At 43.9% G+C, this 20,585-nt stretch overlaps 1 non-coding gene across 1 annotated transcript; it reads right to left on the bottom strand.

Annotated features, from left to right (window-relative positions):
• Window positions 1-19,818: 19,818 nt before the first annotated feature.
• Window positions 19,819-19,891, bottom strand: Trnat-cgu (transfer RNA threonine (anticodon CGU)). Its single transcript has one exon. It is a non-coding gene; the product is annotated as a tRNA-Thr (tRNA).
• Between the last annotated feature and the right edge of the window lie 694 nt (window positions 19,892-20,585).

Below are 20,585 nucleotides of genomic sequence, written 5' to 3'. Positions count from 1 at the left end.
GAATATACTTCCCATGTTACTTCCCGAAAGATCAATTGTGTTTGTGCAGTTGTATGCGTGACACGACCATCTGTGTGACGGCAGCAGCTAGATGACGTTGACGGCGACGACAATCATATGACGACGACGGCATGTTTTGCACTTTGGCCTTATCCGCCGCGAGTTTACGACATGCCGATTGTGGCGTTCTACATAGATACTGAACGAGCGTAAGCGATAGAAACACAGAATGTGACATCATCTGTGGCTGTTATACAATCGTACGTTCTTATGTTAATGTCATGTGGTCTACGTTAGAACGACGACGGCATTTGTACTCCGGAGAAGAAACGTGTTCCTGGGTCTATATCATGAAAACCTGTTTGCCTTCTGTCTATCATGAAGGCGGTACGATGTCGCCCAGCCTCTGCTAAGCGTAAGCTGCTGCGAGGAAATGACTGGGAAATGTGGGCCGCCCCCGAAGGCTGTGCAGTCTAACATAGCGTCTCGAAGCGTTAGTTGTCACGAGGGAAGAATGCAAGAAACTGACACGTGACGCACGCCCCAAGAGTCTCAAAGAGCTAGCCGGCTTTGGCACGAGAGAAGTATGCGTGCTATTGGGGCTTAATGGCTAGAGCATCGGGGTTCTGTGCTCCAAGGCAGAGGCTTGATTCCACCATCGATCACGCATTTCTTTTTGTTGACGAGGCTTCGAAACGAGGCGAGATAGGAACCTACCCACCACAAAGTGCCTGGAATGAGGTAAATAATGCTGGCATTGAAAGGAACGTCCGTCTACATCAGTTCATTGAATTTATGCAATGGCGCTGGAAGCGCGGAAACGGCTGGGGCTGGCCGAGAGGAGGAACTGTCGTTCACCTCTACCCTCCACCAGTCCTACGGCAGGATTAAGATTACTTGGAGATATACTGGCCAGATGTTGTAGTGGAGGACAGTTAATACGTCGAAAGGATCGCTTTCAACGTGCGATGCTACGTAGGCTACGAGTGAATTACTTGGTGTTTTCTTCCACTGATGACTTTTTTTTTTCATTTAAACTTTTTTCTTGTTTTGTTTTTGTCCATTCTTATGTTACGTAGTTGCTTTGGCTTGTTTGCGATGTCTGTGGGATAGCTGGCTCTTCCATGACTTATTTTACTATGTCTGCATCAAATAAACAACAACAACAACAACAACAACAACAACAACAACAACAACAACAACAACAACAACAACAACAACAACAACAACAACAACAACAACAACAACAACAACAACAACAACAACAACAACAACAACAACAACAACAACAACAACAACGCACAATGGCGTGTTTTTCTAGCTGCAGCAGATTAAGGATGGCTGAAAACTCGAGGTTACTTCTGATCGTGGCTGGTTTAATGCAAGTGTAGCAACCATCTTTAAAGCGCTAACGCCGTCTGAATAGCTAAGACAGTAAAATTTGATGTTGCCGTTGGTCTTGCTGTGTGTACATTACACTTCACATTTGCATACTTGAAACTGCTTACAATTAGAAGTGGTAATTCTAACGCCTATTAGACACTGCAAACGAAGTAGACGAAAAGAAAGGGCACAAGACGAGCGCCTTCCTTTTCGTCACAGTCGCTTAGGGCCTCTTACAATGTTATACCAACGAGGACGAACATCAACCATTATCAAGGGTGAATCGTTTACGCTAAATTAAAAATAGCAACAACCAATTATCTGGTTGATAATTTCACGCAAATATTTTATCAGCCCAGCTGCAGGAGCTTTGTCACGACGGCGCCCGTCATGCATGGCTTTTGAGAGGAGAGCCCCGTCGATAAGAATTTAATTATGGAAGCACCAGGCAAGACCAAGTCGCACTTGGGAAAGCTTGTCTGTGTCTCCAGAGGGCCTGAATTCTGTCCTAGCGCATCATAGCACAGCCACCTTACACTGACCACAACGTAAAATCACCATAATAGCAGCCAAAAGAAGCGTAAATAAACACGATGCAGCAATATTGTCTGAACCAGATATATTCAAATAGTAGAATGCTGAACGGCATCTAACAAAAAGCAAATGTTCTCATAAAGCTTCAGGTTTCAGCTTAATAAATCTAAACTACTTAGACATGAGAAGTCTGAGAGTACCAAAATCTGTCCATGTACGTATTTCGAATTATGCTGCTGCTGCTGTTGCAGTAAATGCTGCTGTCGCAGTAAATGAGTTCCGAGTCGAAGGTATAGATGAAGCCTGCTTGCTTTTTTTCGCGAATTCGCTTTCTCTCTCCGCTATTCTTTCCGTATTTCTTTTTCACTTTATCCTTCCCCCTGTGTAGGGTAGCGAACCAGACGCTCCTCTTTCGGTTAATCTCTCTGCCTTTGCCATCTAATTTCCCTCTCTCTCTGCGAATTCGATCTCACAGGAAGTGCACGCGTCGGAAAGAGTAAAGGGGGGCACAATAGGTCTAAGTCTAGTCTCTCTAGGTGTCATTTTTTTTATCATACTTTAAGAAAAATATAACTTTCTTGCTATGCCGTCTCTGCTGTGCTCCTTTCCGTTTGCATTATTAGACTTTTTTTTCTGCCTCGGTTCCTCTTCGATGTCGCGGCCTTTTCTCCTTAGCGGATGCCATGGAAGTAAAGAAAGCATTTTTGTGTTTCTGCTACGGCCTCGGTCGACTGGGGCGCATGGGAGGAGGGGGGGGGGGTGAATGAGAGAGTAGGAAGACGGATTTGCCAAGGAGCAGGCGAGGGGACGAAGGGAGAGGCTAGCTACTGGCAGGCGAAACTGCACGCTAGATACCCGATACGATCGAGTTGATCTCGGCGTTCCGATGGCAGCGCCACCGTTACACAGCGTGCATCTCCCCCACCCCACCCCTCCCCTCCCCTGACATCGTACTTCCTTTGCCTGCGTGCCTCTCTTTCGATTCGCCGGAGCGCGAATCGAAACTCCCATTTGTCCCCCTGTCCTCCTTTTCCCCCCCATTCTTTCTCTTTACGCCATCTTCTGTCTTTCTTTCCACCTCTGCCCGAGTTTCTTTCCTCGCTTCCTTGAGCGTGCCACTGGCAAAGGCAGTAGGAGGACAAATCGTCGATGAGGCACCTGTCCCGGGCACTAACGCCAGTTGAGGGAGAGGCTTTAGTCAGGCGGTGCGCTGCTCGCCGCACTCCCGGGGCACGAGAATTTTCCGGCAGCAGGAAAAGTAAAACGGCAAAGGCCAACTCTGGCGCTGCTCTCAAGAAATTCTCAAGCAGCGGGCTTTGAACTTAAGCGCTAGAATGCTCCACAGCGTTGCTGAAAGCCATTCGAAAGTAATGTTTGAAATATCGCCGCTTCCGTACCTTCACTCCGTCTTCTACGATACTTGTCCGTTAAGAAACATAAATGACATCGAATTCGAGGAACAGAAATCACGCGTCCACTGCGAATTAGTGAGGGGCTCCGGAGGCTTTGCGGCGGCTTACATGTTCAAAACAGCTTAAACATCAGAGGAGACGGCCAACTTAGCAATACGCCATGATGCACCACAGAGGGAAGAAAACGATTGCGAGAACGCAATATTTATCCCAACTTATTGCTATGCATGGCTAGATTATCTTTAACATGAAAAAGATAAAACGCAAAGATCCCGAGTGAGAAAGCAACAAATGGTAACTCAGCATACTTTTTTTTTATTTACTAAATCGTCGTGTATACGCTCGTTTTTTCTTCAATGATGTCTTGTTGAATTTAGAAGGATATAAAATACGTAATGGTCACTTCTTTTCCACGTTTATTTAGACTGTGTAATTAACCACACGTGAGCGCTAATCTTCAGCCATCTCGGTTCGTGCGCAGCCTTCGTAAGACGACTCGTTCCCAAGCGGCATCAAAAAACCGCGCGCCTCTTGTTTTTCAATCGGTCGTACTCAATAACTTCCCCACGCATCAAGCAGATGGCGCCACCGCCTCTAAGTTCCCTCCTGCGCTCACTATCGGGCTGCTCGTACAAATCGTTCCAAAGCGGGCAGAACATCGTGCTTTCTTATGTTCATACTTTACTGGCAATCCTTAAGGATGTGGCTTTAGAATCTTCTTCATTTAGCTTGCACTGTTTGAATATTTGTGCAAAGGCTATGCGAGGGCAACATAAACGTACGCTCGATATCAGCTTACAGAACAATTCTTCTTGAACATTTTTATAAAGGTATAATTTCTTTATCAGGCGGAAAGTAAAGGTCCGCGCTCGTACAGTTGTAGAGCAAACCATGACTGGGTCGTTAGGTTTACCCATCACGTGCCATTGGAACAGGCATGACGAAAGTTGTGAAACTAATCTCGCCAAGTACGTACGGAACAATTAATGTTGTTGGTAGAGATTCGCTTGCTGTCCTAACACTCAGGAGTGTAGCCAGGGGGTGACACACCGGGAACGAGAGCCCCCCCTCCTGAAATTTCTGTTAGTATGCGGCGCCTGCTCAGCCCCCCTCCCGAAAGAAATTCTGGATACGCCACTGCTAATACTTAATTTCGATGCGTTCACCAAAGGGAGAGGGAGTGAAAGTGAGAAAAGGAAGAAAGGAGAGAGAGATAAATCGGGACTGTGAGAATACAGGGAATGGGCAAAAATGAAACTGAAGAAAGACGAAAGAAGTCATTATAGACCTGCAATTTCTGCCGTTACAAAATGTGGGGTTTTGTGTGCCAATACCCCAATCTGATTATGAGGCACTCCATAGGGAGGGGGGGTCTCTGGCATAATTTTGGGCACCCGGGGTTCTTTGATGTGCACGAGCGTTTTTGCATTGCGCCCCCATCGAAATGCAGCCGCCGCGGCCAGGAAACGAACCTGCGACCCCGTGCTATAGCAGCGCGACGGGTTTTGCAGTTTGCAACGCGGTTGAACTTTTCAGAAACTGAAAAGTTCCTGGAATATTTTAGTGCACGGAAATTACAAGGCGCCAACTATAGGCCGCCTCTACGTAGTGAGCGAAAGTAATGAACCCGTGCGAACGTTAAAAAAAAAAAAAGCGAAAACAAGGGAAAAAGAAAGAAAGAAAGAAAGAATAAATAAATAAATAAATAAATAAATAAATAAATAAATAAATAAATAAATAAATAAATAAATAAATAAATAAATAAACGAAGAATCTCGCAATCTAAATCTCGAAATTTAACGTTAATGATTGCTTATGCGCAGATAACTATATTTAGGAAACAAGAGAAACAAACTAGTTTCCCAAAATCTACGCTTGCGCAAATATGTGAGCGAGCGAAAATCAATCTGGAATAAGTTATGCTGATGTAATATCCGGGGGAAGTTAGAAAAATGAGAATGATGGCAATTAGACGCTACAAGTTAGTACTTCTTTTGCAGAGGACACTTTGATGGAGAGTGCCAAGATGGCTTGCGTGGTTTGTGAATGTTTCCCGTAATCTTAGCGTTTCAGCTGTATTTTCTTCAATTTATTTCGGTTCCACGAAAATGCGGCACTCTTTCGGCCTGCGCGCAGCAACGCAGTTCTTGCAGAGGCACGCTTCCATGAGGCTCTTTTCAGGAATTGCATCCGAAGAGGAATATTGGTTCTTGAGAGCATTAATTCGCTTTTGATTTATTAAAAAAAAAAGATACAGCGTGATATACTTTGGACTGCTTGCTGTTCACTCTGAATTTTTTGTTCCAGCAATACACGATCTGATATTGCTTAACTTGCAAAATAAGCAAAAAGAAAGAAAAAAAAAGGAAGAATTAAGCGCTAAGCTTGCGCGTTTAAAAGCCAAATATAACTTGTGACCGGCGCCCCCTTCGCGTGGTCTTCCATCTAATTTCAATCCGCCTTGGTTGTGTAAATTGTACCAAAGGCATATCGTCGCATTTCATTTGCATTAATACCTAGGTACCTTAGGCGCACTCCTAATGGTTTACTTGGGGCGGACGTCTTAATGACCGCTTTAAGAGAAAGAATCACAAAAAAATTGCAGACAGCCAGCAAAAGAAAACAAAGAGACAAGACAAAAAGAAAACGAGAAGAGAAAGACCACGCAACACCGAAAAGATGACCGAACTAGAGGTGCTTCTAATTCTGACCGGTGTCTGTGGATATATGGAAGAATACGGCATTACGTTTTCGAAACTCTGTTTCGTTTTCTTCTGCCAACAACATTATACAGCATGCATATACAGCATGCAAGATATGTACACCGAGCATATACAGTCACAAGCGGGGCGAGCCAAATAGGGGTAGTAACTGGGTTACGTAACTGAGTCGCCGTGATCGAGGTGTTCTGGGAAACCACTTCATTTGGCGTAAAGAACGTTAGCAACAGCAGTGGCGTCAGCGACAGCAAAGCTTGGTAAAAAAATATTTGTTTGCCGCAGCCGGCGCATTTTTTGTTTACAGTGTCTGATGTAATATGCTGCTTCTAAGACGAGGGCGTCAGCCGATTTCGTTCCGCGCTTTCTTCTGTTACATTGAAAGGCGAAAACGAGGCACGTGATGAACGTTCCTCTACATGCGAAAGTTTAAATTAGGTAATGACCGAAAATGAAATGAAGAAAGACGCCATGCTCGTCAGGATGTGATATATCAGCGTTTCTTCTGAAAGATGAAGTTATGCAAGATGTATGTTTTCGGGGTAATGCGGTAATGAATAAAAAGAAACCTTTCAGAAATATTTGTATGCATGGTCTTATTCCTAAGCTCTTAATTGGGGCGTATGTCGCTCTCAGTATACGAGTCGTCGGTGTATGCTCTGGTACACTAAGCTGGGACAGTGCGTCTCAGGAGCGCTTTTTGCGAGCGCAAACTGTGTAGACCACAGGAGCATAGAAGCAGACAGGAAATTTATATGCAAATTAGAGCTGTGGGATTTGCGTCGAAATAAGGTTTTCGTGAGGCTGCGTAACAAAATTTATCGAAGATCTACCACATACGCACGCATACACGAAAAGCTACAAAAGTCGTCCCTAGTACGCTCATTTCGCTAACGGATCCTGAGAAGAAATAATATACAAATTGTTGATTCGCTGAGGCCATCATGGACACCGGTTGAAGTTTCACTTGGTAATTTGGAAACGTTCTGGTGGGTGCAGAACTTCCAGTAAGTTAAGCAGCGAAAGCTATAAACCCTCTACTTAATCAGACAACGCTCGAGACACCAGTATAGGCTGTCACTTGGGCTCAGTAAAAGATATTGCCATGTTTTCAAGTGGAGAGAGAAGACGCTTGAAGGTTTTCGTTTTTTGGGATAGTGCCGCCACTGCGTCCTTGAAGCCATACTTATGTGGCTTGACGTATGGGTAATGAGAAATATTTATCACCCTGAGATTAGAAGTTGCAATTTGAGAGCTTCTTTTTACTATTTTCGCTTCTTTCTTTCAAGACGGCGCCGAAACGGGGATGGGTATTTCTAGCTCTTTTGGCTGATCTTCGCCAGGTTTGATTTTTTTTTTATATGTAACGTAGCCAGCCCTGTATTATTCCAACATGCTACTCGTTATGATGTCTTTACCAGTGACAGGGCGCATGTTGTTGTTTGTTACCATGACGCCGTTTGTTATCTAATAAGTGCCAGGCAACTTAGGATATTTACCTTTTTTATTTTGGTGAGGGTATTTTGTTGTTTTATATAGCATTTACACACATTATTCAAGCGGCTTTGCTCTCTCCTATCCAGTCAGTATACGACAATGTATTAATGACTTATTTTTCTCTCGTTAAACATAAATAAAATTATCCGATGGCTGGATTGGATCAGAAGACATCTAGCACAGAATCCCGATATTGTAACCATTATGCCATTGACGCAGGCATCGACATGCGTGATAGGACATCTATCCAAATTTTCTTCGGGTAAACCAGCGCGTTGAGACGCCCTGACGCGTTTCGATTTGGCTACGGACGTATGCCTCGAGAGGCGCAATCGCTGCAACCAGCAGCGGTTATGTATGTTCAAGGAGTCGTATTGGCTCGTGTATTTAGAAAAGTATAGATTGCTTGAAAATTTAAGCCAATAAAGGCAGATAAAGCGTAGTAAACAAAGTCCCAATAGCGTCTGAAGCCGGAAGCACAAAGATCAGACAAATCCATGTACTAACCATGATTCCCATGGGGGCTGAACGATGTCTGTGCCAGAGTTCCCCCTGGTAATTATTATAGGAAACTCTATGATACTAGGTACTATCTTAATCATTTTAAGCGTGAACACAGGAGGGCGCGTGGAATAGGCACAAGTGGTTCCGCAGAATTGCGGTACGCATGCGCGACGAGAGCAACTTTTTTCTTCGCGCATCGCATCATCAGAGCGCCAGCAGATCGTCTGCTATATGTGCATTTCCCCCCTCTTCAATGGGCATCTCATTAAGCTTATAAGAAACCCTGTCCAATTGTAAGTTCGAATGGAGGGTGCCTCGCCTTTGGTGTTAGCTTAAAGCTGAGCCCAAAACGGTATTCACTTTCATTTGTCTTTTCTGTCGGCGTTCTGTATTCCTACACAAGTTGCGCAGACGAAGTGGCCGGTAGAACATTTATTTTATTCTCGCCTAACAAAAAAGAACAAACACTATATAGATACCTCAATAGCTGCTGGTTTATATTAACCGCTGCTAGCAATGGGGCCATTACTTCGTCAGTTACCCTTGTTCTGCAACCCTTGTTGCCATCCTAGACGGGATTTAATTGCAGAGAGCAGGCATCAATTTTACGTCTGCTTTCTGCGAAAGGCGGGTACAATAGTGGAGGACAACGTTCCGAACCGAAATTTTCATGAAGAATATTTTGTTTTAACTATATATATCATCAGCCTATATTTATGTCCACTGCAGGACGAAGGCCTCTCCCTGTGATCTTCAATTACCCCTGTCTTGCGCTAGCTGATTCCAGCTTGCGCCTGTAAATTTCATAACTTCATCACCTCACCTAGTTTGCTGCCGTCGTAGACTGCGCTTCCATTCTCTTGGTATCCATTCTGCAACTCTAATGGTCCACCGGTTATCCATCCTACGCATTACATGGCCTGCCCAGCTCCATTTATTCCGCCTAATGTGAACTAGAATATCAGCTATCCCCGTTTGTTCTCTAATCTACACCGCTCTCTTCCTGTCTTTTAACGTTAGGCCTAAGATTTTTTGTTCCATCGCTGTTTGTGCGGTCCTTAAGTTGTTCTTGAACTTCTTTGTTAACTTCCAAGTTTCTGCCCCATATGTTGGTACCGGTAGAATGCAATGATTGTACACTTTTCTTTTCAACGACAGGGGTAAGCTCCCAGTCAGGATTTGGCAATGCCTGCCGTATGCACTCCAACCCAATTTTATTCTTCTGTAAATTTCTTTCTGATGATCAGGGTCCCCTATGAGTAATTGACCTAGATAAACGTACTCCTTTACAGACTCTAGAGGCTGACTGGCGATCTTGAATTCGTGTTCGCTTGCCAGGCTATTTAACATTACCTTTCTCTTCTGCATATTAATCTTCAACCCAAATTTTGCAATGGAATGACTCAACTTCACCAATGTATATATATATATATATATATATATATATATATATATATATATATATACCTCTTTCGGGGCAAGTTTGGTAGTGTGAAGTACCTGTTCTGTTGCGACAGCTTCCGCTTGATTCGGAAATTAAAGCTCTGGCGTGGCTGGTTCTCATTCTTTCTGCTTCCCAACCGGCAATACTATATATATATATATATATATATATATATATATATATATATATATATATATATATATATATATATATATATATATTTGTGCAGTTGAGTCATTGCATTACAACATTTGGGTTTATATTGCAACTTCATCTTATAGCATCTTGGCAGGAAATATAAACCAGGGGGACACGCACGAGGTTGACATACGAAAACTGGATTCGTGGTGCAAGACCAGAGAAGGCAGTAGTGCAAAACATTGCTTGCGGTTTTTGTTTTTGGCTGAATACTCGATATATGCGATAATCAGGTAATTAGTTAAAAACTTAATTCGTGAATTTTTGTTAACGCATTTCAATTTATTGTGCAGTTTTGATGTCTTATTAGATTTAAAGTTTAATGAAGTGCAGTTGAGTCATTGCATTACAGTATCTTGGCAGGAAATACAGGGGGACACGCACGAGGTTGACGATAACCTAGTATCTTGCACTGAATACTCGATATATGCGATAACAAACGCAATAGTCTTAGGATGTTAATGAAGTAAGACAACGCACCTGATGTCAAATAGATCAACGTCATAGCCACTGAGCTACCGCGGTGGGTGGCTGGCTGACTGACCCTGGTCTTAATCGTGCTCTTATAGCCCGCCTTTATGATCTGTTTCTAAACTCCACTGCGATGGGCCAATCTGTGTGCTTCATGTAACTTGAACCAAATTTAGAGCATAAGTGGCACTTCGTAGTCGTGCGAGGCCTACGAAGTTTTATTCTGAGTGGTAGGGATCCCTTGTGACATCTTTGGAACGCTCCTCACAAAAGCCTACTTTATGATGACTCCCCTCGGGCATTCTTCAATTGAAGTGGCCCTCTCGGTGTACAGAGGTCTCCTTACTTCACTAGTGGCACGGAAAGTGCGCTTCCCCACACGAGTTCGTTCATGTGGTGTCGTTTTCTGCTTCCTGGACGTTATTCGGCTCAGGTGATAGGCCTGCAGCAGAATATTGGTCGACATAGGACTTAGGTACCTGTTGCCAAAAGCATTGAATCAGCCCTCAGTGTTGATCTCGTAGTATCGTGTCGTGGGCACTCGTGAATGATTACTGCTTATACGTGTGCGCTTGTCTACATATATAGTGTGGAATAACAGTGCTTTGAATTCTGTGCGAGTGCCGCGTTATATACTCTACCAAGCCGCAGACGAAAAGAAAAAGGTAAAAGAAATTACGCTGTCAATAAGATTTTACGGAACGTCCAATTTAAAGTTCATTTATTGCGAACAGCTGCTTCAAACTTTATGTGTGCCAGGTGCGTCATAAGTCAGCCTATCTGTCGGAGTTTGCTAAACTGGGTTACTTGGTGCATGACGTAAGATCAGGCGCAAGAGCATGACTCAAGAGCAGCGTCGCCGCGGTCGTGTACATCTCGTATCTACAGTCGTCCTTTGAATTAAAGCTCTGGCGTGGCTGGTTCTCATTCTTTCTGTTTCGCAAGTGGTAATACTACATCAGATCTCTTCGTTTTCAATTGACCTACTTTGGCGCCTTCTAAGCGCATCGGAAACAATCAGTTCCTTCTTTCATCAGAGGCTGATTTCTGGAGCATTATACAAGCTTTGGGCAAACAACGCAGTAAGGCGAAATTACACGTTTACCGTTTAGGTCATGACGATGATGCGGCTGGCCGTGGGCTGGCAGTGTGACTGATGTTGCCAAACTCAATATATTTTTTTGGTTGCAGTATGTGAGGACGTGACGAAACATTTGGGACGAAGAAATGGTGTTCCTTCGCTTCCTGAGGCTAAATGGAGATGAGGTTTAAAATTGGCTGTTGCTCTCTAATAACGTCTCAAGTGAAAATAGGACTGAGAAGCCCTTGAAAAGGGTGTGTGTAAGGATTGCTTTAAAAATGGCCCTTAGTCGTCAGGAGCAATGCAATATATTTTTGACGCGCTTAAGCTGCTAATCGCTTAAAATATATTTTGTAAATTTTAGCTATTTACCTAAGGTGCGCAAGCATAGCCGTCAACATAGTGCTCTAGAGTGCCCGGATGCTATCCTCCGAACTGCGTGAGCGCCGTATACCGTTGGCTTCTATTTTTGAGTTAGATTATCACTGGACTTGTGCGACCACACAGATGAGCATGCCCGACGTTTACTGGGATCTTTACATGCTTTCTGCTATCGGCTGCATTCTCCATCAGAAGCACTTTTGTTGGCGCCGATAAACGAAACGAACGAGGTGACTGCGCCACGTTGCACAATCGCCCCTTTCAGAGAGAGGATGCTGAGCCGATGATTGTTCGTGTCAGCACACGCGCGATATAATTCTGCGTGCCTGTCCTTGGATTATTACATAATGTCACATATACTGTTTTGTGTCCCCACGATCGAGTCACTGTCCGGTTCCAGCAGACGCGGTCCGACGGTAGATACAGCCGACAGCAGCATCAAGCACATGAAGTTTCCACAAAAGGTAAAACAAGTTTATCTTTGTGGCCCCACATGTCTAATGATGCGTTGCTGCAATACTAGGCTCCAGCTGTGTACGTTGCTTGAGCAGTTAAGATATTCAATTATGATGTTTTACCTTCCAAAGCCCCAATAAAGGTAGGAGAGGCGCCGCGTAGCTCGGGGCTCCGTATTAATTTTGACAACCTCGCGCAGTTTGGAGCGCTCGAGATGATGTTAGCGCTCGAGATGATGTTTGCCCTTCTGCGCACACTGCATCGTTTTTGTGAAGTTGGTGTTTACGTTATAATTTTTTCAGGACCCGAGGAAAGCTTGCGAAATATAAAATACATCGCGTGTTGGCGCATCTTTATCGCACCGTTGGCAAGCCTGTTTTCAGTGATGAATGCTGGCATGTTGACCGCAAGGAAACGATACCTGATGTTTCTATCATGTGTTGCTGCCAGCGCATCGCTTATCAGCTAAAGCTGTTGCTGTCCGTCTTCGCAGCGTCGTTGTTTATGTCGCTGTCTTGCCTACCCCAGGTGCTGGGGCTTGTTGCTTTTTGCCCCTAGCTAGTATGCGAACTTCGTTCTTTGAAAGTACGCTTGACAAGGGGGCACTTCATTCTATGCGCGCAAATGCATATTGGCGTCCCTTTCTTTATATTTTGTTGGTTTTCTTCGGGGCTCGGGAAAAAAACCGTGAAAAATGTCACTCAATGAAAGCAACTGAACGTTTAAAAAAATTGTTGATATTTTGCATAAGTGATCTTAATTAGCTAACTATACACTGCAGCATATATATTAACTGATTAAGACTAGTGTCAATGACATGGGGTCGGTTTCATTCATGTGCAAAACACAACTCCTTCAAAAATTTTGTTTAAATGGTTCAAGCTGCGTGAAACATCCTGAATTTTCTTCATGATTTGAGCTTATTATATTCTTTTGCTTGTATACAAATAGAAGTTATTTCAATGGTTTTACATCATAATTTGCAAACTAAAGAAAAGCTCTAACGCTTTTCGGAAAGCCTATACACATGAGGCAATTTATGAGGTTGTAACTGCATCTTAAAATGTTACAGGTATTTTCCAGTTCAGCAGGAATAACTTATGGCTGCATGTTGCTGTTGCCATTTCGTAACCTATTAGCGAGCCATTGCTACACAGTCATGCAAGCTCTCGCAATACTGTTGGGATGAAACCCTTTCAGAAACCTACGTGCTATAGAACTGGATGTCAATTATGACTTTTCGTAGCCATCAATTATTGCTGCGCCGCCACCCACTTCAACGATAACTTGACTGCGAAAGCAGCTTACTGGATATGTGGCCGTTATCTAGGGATGTCCGTGCAGATACCATGACTAGTAGTGCAGAAAGAGAAAATGAGCTTTTGCAATGGCTATCGAGGTTACTGAAAGCTCTGATTTCAGTTCGCATAATAACATAACGTGATCCAAACTACTAGACGATGTCTGCTTTGCAGTTTTCGATACATTTCACTCTAAGGCTTAGCAGCTGTGCACAGTGTGTTCTTTTCTTTTACTTCAATTCTCGCAAAAATGTTATTGAATGAACAAAACTAGTAATTGCGTAAAAATAATAATTCATTCAAGTGGCAAAAATTTTATTGCGTCACGTTATGTGTATGGTGGCAAGGAAATGTCTCGCGGTCTCAAAAAGGAGAAATTTCCTTTAATGTGGACGCCACCGCTGCTATGCACCAGTGAGCCATCTTCAATTCCTTAATTTTCGTGTTGCAATAACTTCAATCCATTCTGATTTTATTTATGTCGCATATCACGCCGTTCTTTATCATTCCACGGGTAACTCACGCACCTCCTATGACGATTCGCCAATTCACGATCTGTTACGTACAATGGGCTTCGTTCCAATACGTAAGCACTTAACAGGCAAAGCACGCTTTACAGGGCATTTTGAGAAGGCGAGCTTTACCTCTGCGATTGCGAAATGGAACATGCTATCTTTATCAATATTACTGTAACAATTATACGAACACTCCAGGCGCATTCCCGCTGTCGGTACGGTCACCGCCGCCATTGTGCTATCCCGCTATCGACGACACATGCGCGGCTCGCGCTTGGAAGGTTACTACACAGACGCGGAGTGCGTGTTGCTGCGGAAACGACGCCGCCAAGCGGACTCACTTTCAACGCTATGCTCAATGGATTCCACGACGAAGCCAGCACAGCGCTGTGCCTTTCGCTGCTGGCATGCGCGTTGTGTACACGCACAATACAGCGCACGCACAACGCGACACTGCAAGCGCGCTAGCGTTCCTACTGAGCTGCTCTCTTTATGCACTGCTCAGAGCGGAACGGCGAGTAAACGTCAAACTGTTATTTCGCTGGGCGCTGACTAGCGCCGACGGTCGGTTTCATCTCGTGCACCGTCGAGATACCAGGCCGCTGGCGGCGCTCCTCATCGCGCCAGCGTTGTGGGACGCCTGGCAACTGCCACGGCGCTGTTCCTTCTGCTTAGCAGCAGTCGCATTGCGCACTGCGTCGCGCTAACGTATCACACCCGCGTATAGTTGGTACACCGTCCAATGGGTTCAAGCGCAAAGCTAAAACTTGCCGTCGTTGTCAATGCTTTGTCAGCCTTGTGGCGTTGAGATGCCGTTGGCTGAAAACGGGTCCTCGCTATGCATAGACATGCGAATCCACTGCCGACCAGCACCAATGACTGTTCGCTTCCTTCTTTCAGGTGACAGGCAAATAAACCAAACGCGGCCTGCCAACCGAGATTACCTCGCGTAGCTAGACTTGGCGCTCTGGCCGGTGCGTCATTAGGTGTCGCTTGTCCCATTTGTCAGCACGGGACGTAACCTTCAGGGGTAATTTATAGTCTGGCGTTTTCAGCGTGCCAGGCAGCGGCCGGTGAAGTCGGATATGTCACGCCGGCGACGCCAGAATCGCTGAACGCTTGCCGCCTGTAAGACGTGGTGGGTTGAACCAGCCTTTGTCGCAGCGCATGCGCACAAATGCGCGGGGAGCGAGCGCTCTTTCGTTTGGCGATAGCGCAAACTCAGCACGCTCCCTTCAGTGCACACGAGCTTTAGGTCAGCATGCTGCCGGCTCGACAAACTAGCGCGCGATGCACTCTGGTCTAGCGGCCTTGGCGTCAGATAGGACATGTTCTATTCCAGCCCCGGCCGCGTCAAAGCGAGCCGAACGCCGCCGGTCACGTTAACTGCGCCAGACGCGAGACTGCATGAGCGTCGACTACTCGGCTGCCGTAACGGAACTGCGTCGCGCTACGCTGGGGTTTCCTCTTAAGACGTGATCCTCTTACTTCCTCTTAAGACGTGATCACGCGCTCTCCTGACGCACTCGGTTGTGGCTTCGCACGCAAAATGGGACGGAACGCTCAGCGCCAGCTTTCCTTAAATAAGGATTCTTGTCCGTTTTAGAGGGTGATTTGTTGTCAGCTCGCCATTAGCTGAAAACGTCCCATTGGTATTTGCGGCCTATTATAATTAGAGAGAAAGTTGTTAGCCGTAGTGGTGGAGTGGCTTTGGCGTGACGCGGCCACATTTCGTTGGCGATGAAATGCAAAAATGACCGTGTACCGTGCATTGTGCGCACGTTAATCCCTAGACCCCCAATACGACGTTCCTCATAATCATATCGGGGTCTTGGCAAATAAAACCCCAGAATTGTCTTTCATATTTAAAAATTTATTCACCAATCTTAGTCTATTAGGCTGCTAAATTATCCGTCAAGGATATTTGTTTTGTCCGCTCCTGATTTTTGTTTTGTCCGCTCCTCGGCAGAAAAATAAACTACGATTGTGTCTCAATTAAATCCCCTACTTTTTAATAACTAAGTCGCCACCGTAACACTCGGTACACAAGATTAATATAGCCCGACAGTGGCGGAAGCTAGAATTTCGTCGTTCTTGTTTTCGCAATTCCAACGAAAAGTAATTTACTTAGTTGAAATGTATGACATTGCGGGAGAGACGTTGGGGTTAACTTGCAGTTTATCAGAATAGTAAATTGCATTTTATGTTGCAATCCATCAAGCAAAAATCGCTTTGTATTAATTAGCATATATATAAATTAAGGTTCGCGAGAAGGTTTCGTCGTTTGCGAACTGGCAAATAAACATTCGATGGCGTAATTTCAGAAAATTCTTTAAGGTGAATATTTCTTTCATGAAAAACTAAAAATATTTGTTAACACGGGCTTAGATGAACCGTGTCGTTCCTAGTGGTACACGTTATGGGTGGTGGTTCTCTTGACACTTTGTTCACGCGACAGCGTTTGTTCGGTGCAGCCCTTTGGCGGTGGCCAGCAACTAATGCCATTGCCAGCCGACAACACATTCCCCCCTCCCCGCTTCACTTGTTTATCCATCGTCGTCGTAGGAAGGGTCCGGCGATTTGTCAAAATGAAAGAGTTTTAAAGGCGGTGTTAATTTGCTAAGCGCACTGTGTACAACCACGAGGCATGTAAATTCGTGTTCTAATTTACTGGCAAAATGAAATTTATTAATGAGGGCGGGTTACCTGCGCGTGGTAGAAAGCAAGACCCTTCAGCGTTAACGGGCTCGGCATGCAGTAGGCACAAACCTGTCACTTCGTGAGCTTTCGGAAAACGGAACAGGAAAGCACGACGGGCTGCCTCGAACAGCTTTTACGGTTCCCGCGGTTTGTGCTGGTATACAGTCGCCCAGATGACGTCGAACGTGAGATGGTGCCACTGAAACTTCCCGAGGCTACGGAACAAAGTATCTCCGCAGAACTCTCTTATCTAATGCATAGTTCGTCCTTCTACGTACACCTCAAGTTGTGGTCGTACGAATGACATTTGTTGCCATTTACTAGGCTTCTGGTTGGCTCACTTGAATGAACGAATGCCTGGATTTGGCCGTATAATTGAAACGTAGATTGCCAGGCCAGGCCGAATTTTTTCTCAAGCGTAAAGTTTGCTCTTCGAAGAGCGCGTTTGGGTTTTGGATAATAAATATTCATTTGAGGAGACGGCCTGTTCTTTGAAGGTATCCGCAGAGCTCATTTCGTTAATACGTATGCGTTTGTTCTTGCCGTTGACGTAAAAGCTAAGTCTATTAGTATGATTAGGAGCTTAGTGCGCAGTGGATGTAGCTAAATTGTAATTGCTGCAATGGCCTCACATAGGTCACTGTTCTAAATCGTCAGTGGAAACTTTGCAGCATATGACAGACTTTGCTTATTTTTTTATGGGCCCGTATTACTTTTCTGAACGAGTATTGGAAGATTAGAAAACTTGCTCGACTGTGGTATGCTCTATGCATATTAGTTTGGTTATCCTGTTCTAAATTTTTTATGAGTGTCTCATTCTTGCAAGTGAGAGAGAACAGGAAAGACACCTTAATAAAATCTGGAGGGCTATGACTGGCAGCACGCCTAGCACGCTACTCCACTCGAATGGTACGATAAATCAAATGATATGGACATGACGTATACGACAGACATGTGGCATATACCGAACACACAAAACACAACGTATAAATGTTAAGTATCTCGTTAAGACTCGTTTTTCACAGAAAAGTTTAAAGCGCCTTCGTAGTGTGGACGCACAGGAAGCACTAGTCTAGTATAGTCCAAGTACATGTCGTAGCTTGTGGCGCACATCCCTGACATAGATTCAGTGTGTGGAGGCTGGGATGCTTCTATTGAGTGTGAAAAGGCTGCAATAGCAGAGTGGGTGAGCTATTTTCGCTAGTACATTGGTACATTGCACGCAGGAGGTAGGGGCGATCTTATCCACTGAACGTGATGCAAGAAGTATTCTGTATTGGCAATGTTCAGACGGATACGATGCAGATATCTCCGCTGCCGAGGCCACATGGCAAGCGGGAATGGCACATTGGGTCGCACGTGCGAATAGGTGTGTACTGCTGATACGGGTCAGTCCAGATTTGAACTCTGTGAGCGCTGCCGCAAAGAAAACACTGCAGCTGAACCATCACTGGTAGAAAAAGGTATCCGGATTTGGCCCTGAGGAGTTTCTGTGTGCCGAAGCAGCAGAGCGATGAGACGATGAGTATGCGGGCAGTACTGCGTCGAGTGCTGGTGCAAAATATTTAGAAATAGTTATAACTTACAAATTATTCAGCGTAATTTGCCGACAATTTTAAACGATTCCGTATTTGTGCGTAATTGCACGTTGTAGGAATGAAAAAAAAAGTATTTTTTGTATATTTGCAGTAATAGCCTACCTTGTGTTTACTGTATTGCTGCCAATAATAACTCATGCATAGTATTGCTATTTACTGTTTCTTTATAAAACGTCGATCTAAATTATCTCTTTCTTGCGGTCAGTATTTCATGTGATGCAGGGTGGAGAATGTTATTCTTTGTAGAAGTATAATAATAGTAAACTATTTGCTGTGCTGCGCCTAAATTAGGTTGTTATTCGCAGTACTCTTTTATGCTTAATGCTCTGCGTGAAGGTATATGGTGTTATATGTTATGTATTTGCACAAATATCAACGTCACGAAATTTTGCGTACGGTTTAGACATTACGTTACTTTTTAGGATTGTTAAATGATTCAATTTTTGGATTCTTGATCACGTTCAAAGCTGTACAGCATGTAAATGCTTTATAAGTGCATAAGAGTCTACTGAAGCTCTTGATTCGGCTTTTAGCCCACGCTTTTTTTTTTGACGTTCTTAAAAAAAAACAATAAAAAACATGCGAAAGACAGTCTTTTTTTTACATCTATATATATTTGTAAATATATGCGTAAAACTATCGTTTATTATTTATTTTGCATAAATGACGCAGATTTATCATTAGATAGGGTCATTAAGGCTCCTTCAGTTATTTTGGAAAATGGCTGTGCAACGCAGCATCTAAGAGAATATATTATACAGGCTGGTCATTTTTAAGTTTTACGGAATGTTTAGAAATCGCCTGTGGCAGGTAGCGTAATTGTTATCATTGGTTGGGTTATTCGATGAGACGGATATTAGTAGCACGAGAAATCGAAATACATATTCAACAAATCATCAAAAAATCACTAATTAACTTCTTAGGTAGTTACTTTACGACACATATTGCAATTTACAAATTGTAGCCGGTGAGCTTGTCAGGCGTATCCACTTGGAATGAATTTCCAAAATGACACCAGTTTGGAGATATGCACTGTTGTTCCACTTACTTTTTTTTACCAAAGTGCTGTTTTATACATTGAAGCACAAAAGTAACTGGAACGCCCATGTATTTCGTCCCACACTTTGGGAAATAATGTCTCAAAACTGGTGTCATTTTGTAAATTCATTTCAAGTAGATGCGTCTTGTAAACTCACCGGCTACAATTCGTAAATTGCAAAGTGTCGTAAAGTAATTAGTTAAGAAGTTAATTAGTTAATTTTTGTTAATTTCTTCAATGTGTGTTTCTATTTCTCGTGCTACTAATAATGTCCGCCTCTTCGAATAACCCAGCTCAACGATAAGAACTATGCTACTTGCCACAGGCGAATTTTAAAAATTCCGTAAAGCCTAATTTTGAACACCCGGTATATATATATATATATATATATATATATATATATATATATATATATATATATATATATTTGAACGAGAAGAAAGGAAACCGAGTGCCCGATCTGTATTAGTCATATCATAAGAAGCCAACAAAGACACCAAAGACAGCATAGAGAAGTTTACTTGTACTTATTAATTGAATTAATGAAATGATAAATTAATGGAAATGGAGGGAAAAAAAAAACAACTGGCCGCAGGTGGGGCCCGAACCCACGTCTTCGCATTACGCGTGCGATGCTCTTACCAACTGAGCTACCGCGGCGCCGTTCTCCCATCCACTGTCTGAGGTATTTATGTTCATCTGCTAGAACTAAACCTGGGGGTGTTAGCTAGCGCCACGGCCGTCAGTGACGGTGGATGTGGAACACCCTTTCTGGCGCAGGCGTGGCGTGTACGTGATCTTTTTGGGTGAATTTGTGTGCTGTTTATTAACCAATTGCCTTATTTTTATGTTTATTAACCAGTTGCTTATTAACCAGTGGCCAGTTAACACATCAAAGGTAGTTCAAAGTTCTCATTTGTGATATGTTCAGCTGCGAGGTGCCTATGGCCGGATTCGTAAGTGCCGCGAAGGTCCCCTGCCGATTAGGCAGCGAAGTAACTCACCAAGTAACTTTCATTGTCGAAGCTCCCGTGTCGTGGAAACTTCGAAGGCGAATATTTGTTGTCCGCTTCGATTCTTAGAGCAGATTGATGCAAGTGACGCGAGCTGACATAATGAAGTCCGTACGACGTTCTGCTTCTCTTTTTGTATTGAGTAAAGTAGGAAAATCCATCACAACACCGTTTACATGTGCAACGTTCTGAATTTCTTTCTGGAATCAAGGTACACGCGAAGGAGCAGCAACATATTTGTACTGCAGTGAATTCAACGACAGAAAAAGAAATATCGGGTTAGAGGCGCCCAGTGAAAATCGCGCCCAATTTTCTCCAGAGCATTAATCTGCTCGCAGATT

Source organism: Dermacentor silvarum, chromosome 1, assembly GCF_013339745.2.
Source record: "Dermacentor silvarum isolate Dsil-2018 chromosome 1, BIME_Dsil_1.4, whole genome shotgun sequence".
Taxonomy (NCBI): domain Eukaryota; kingdom Metazoa; phylum Arthropoda; class Arachnida; order Ixodida; family Ixodidae; genus Dermacentor; species Dermacentor silvarum.
This window is presented reverse-complemented; position numbering and strand designations above follow the sequence as displayed.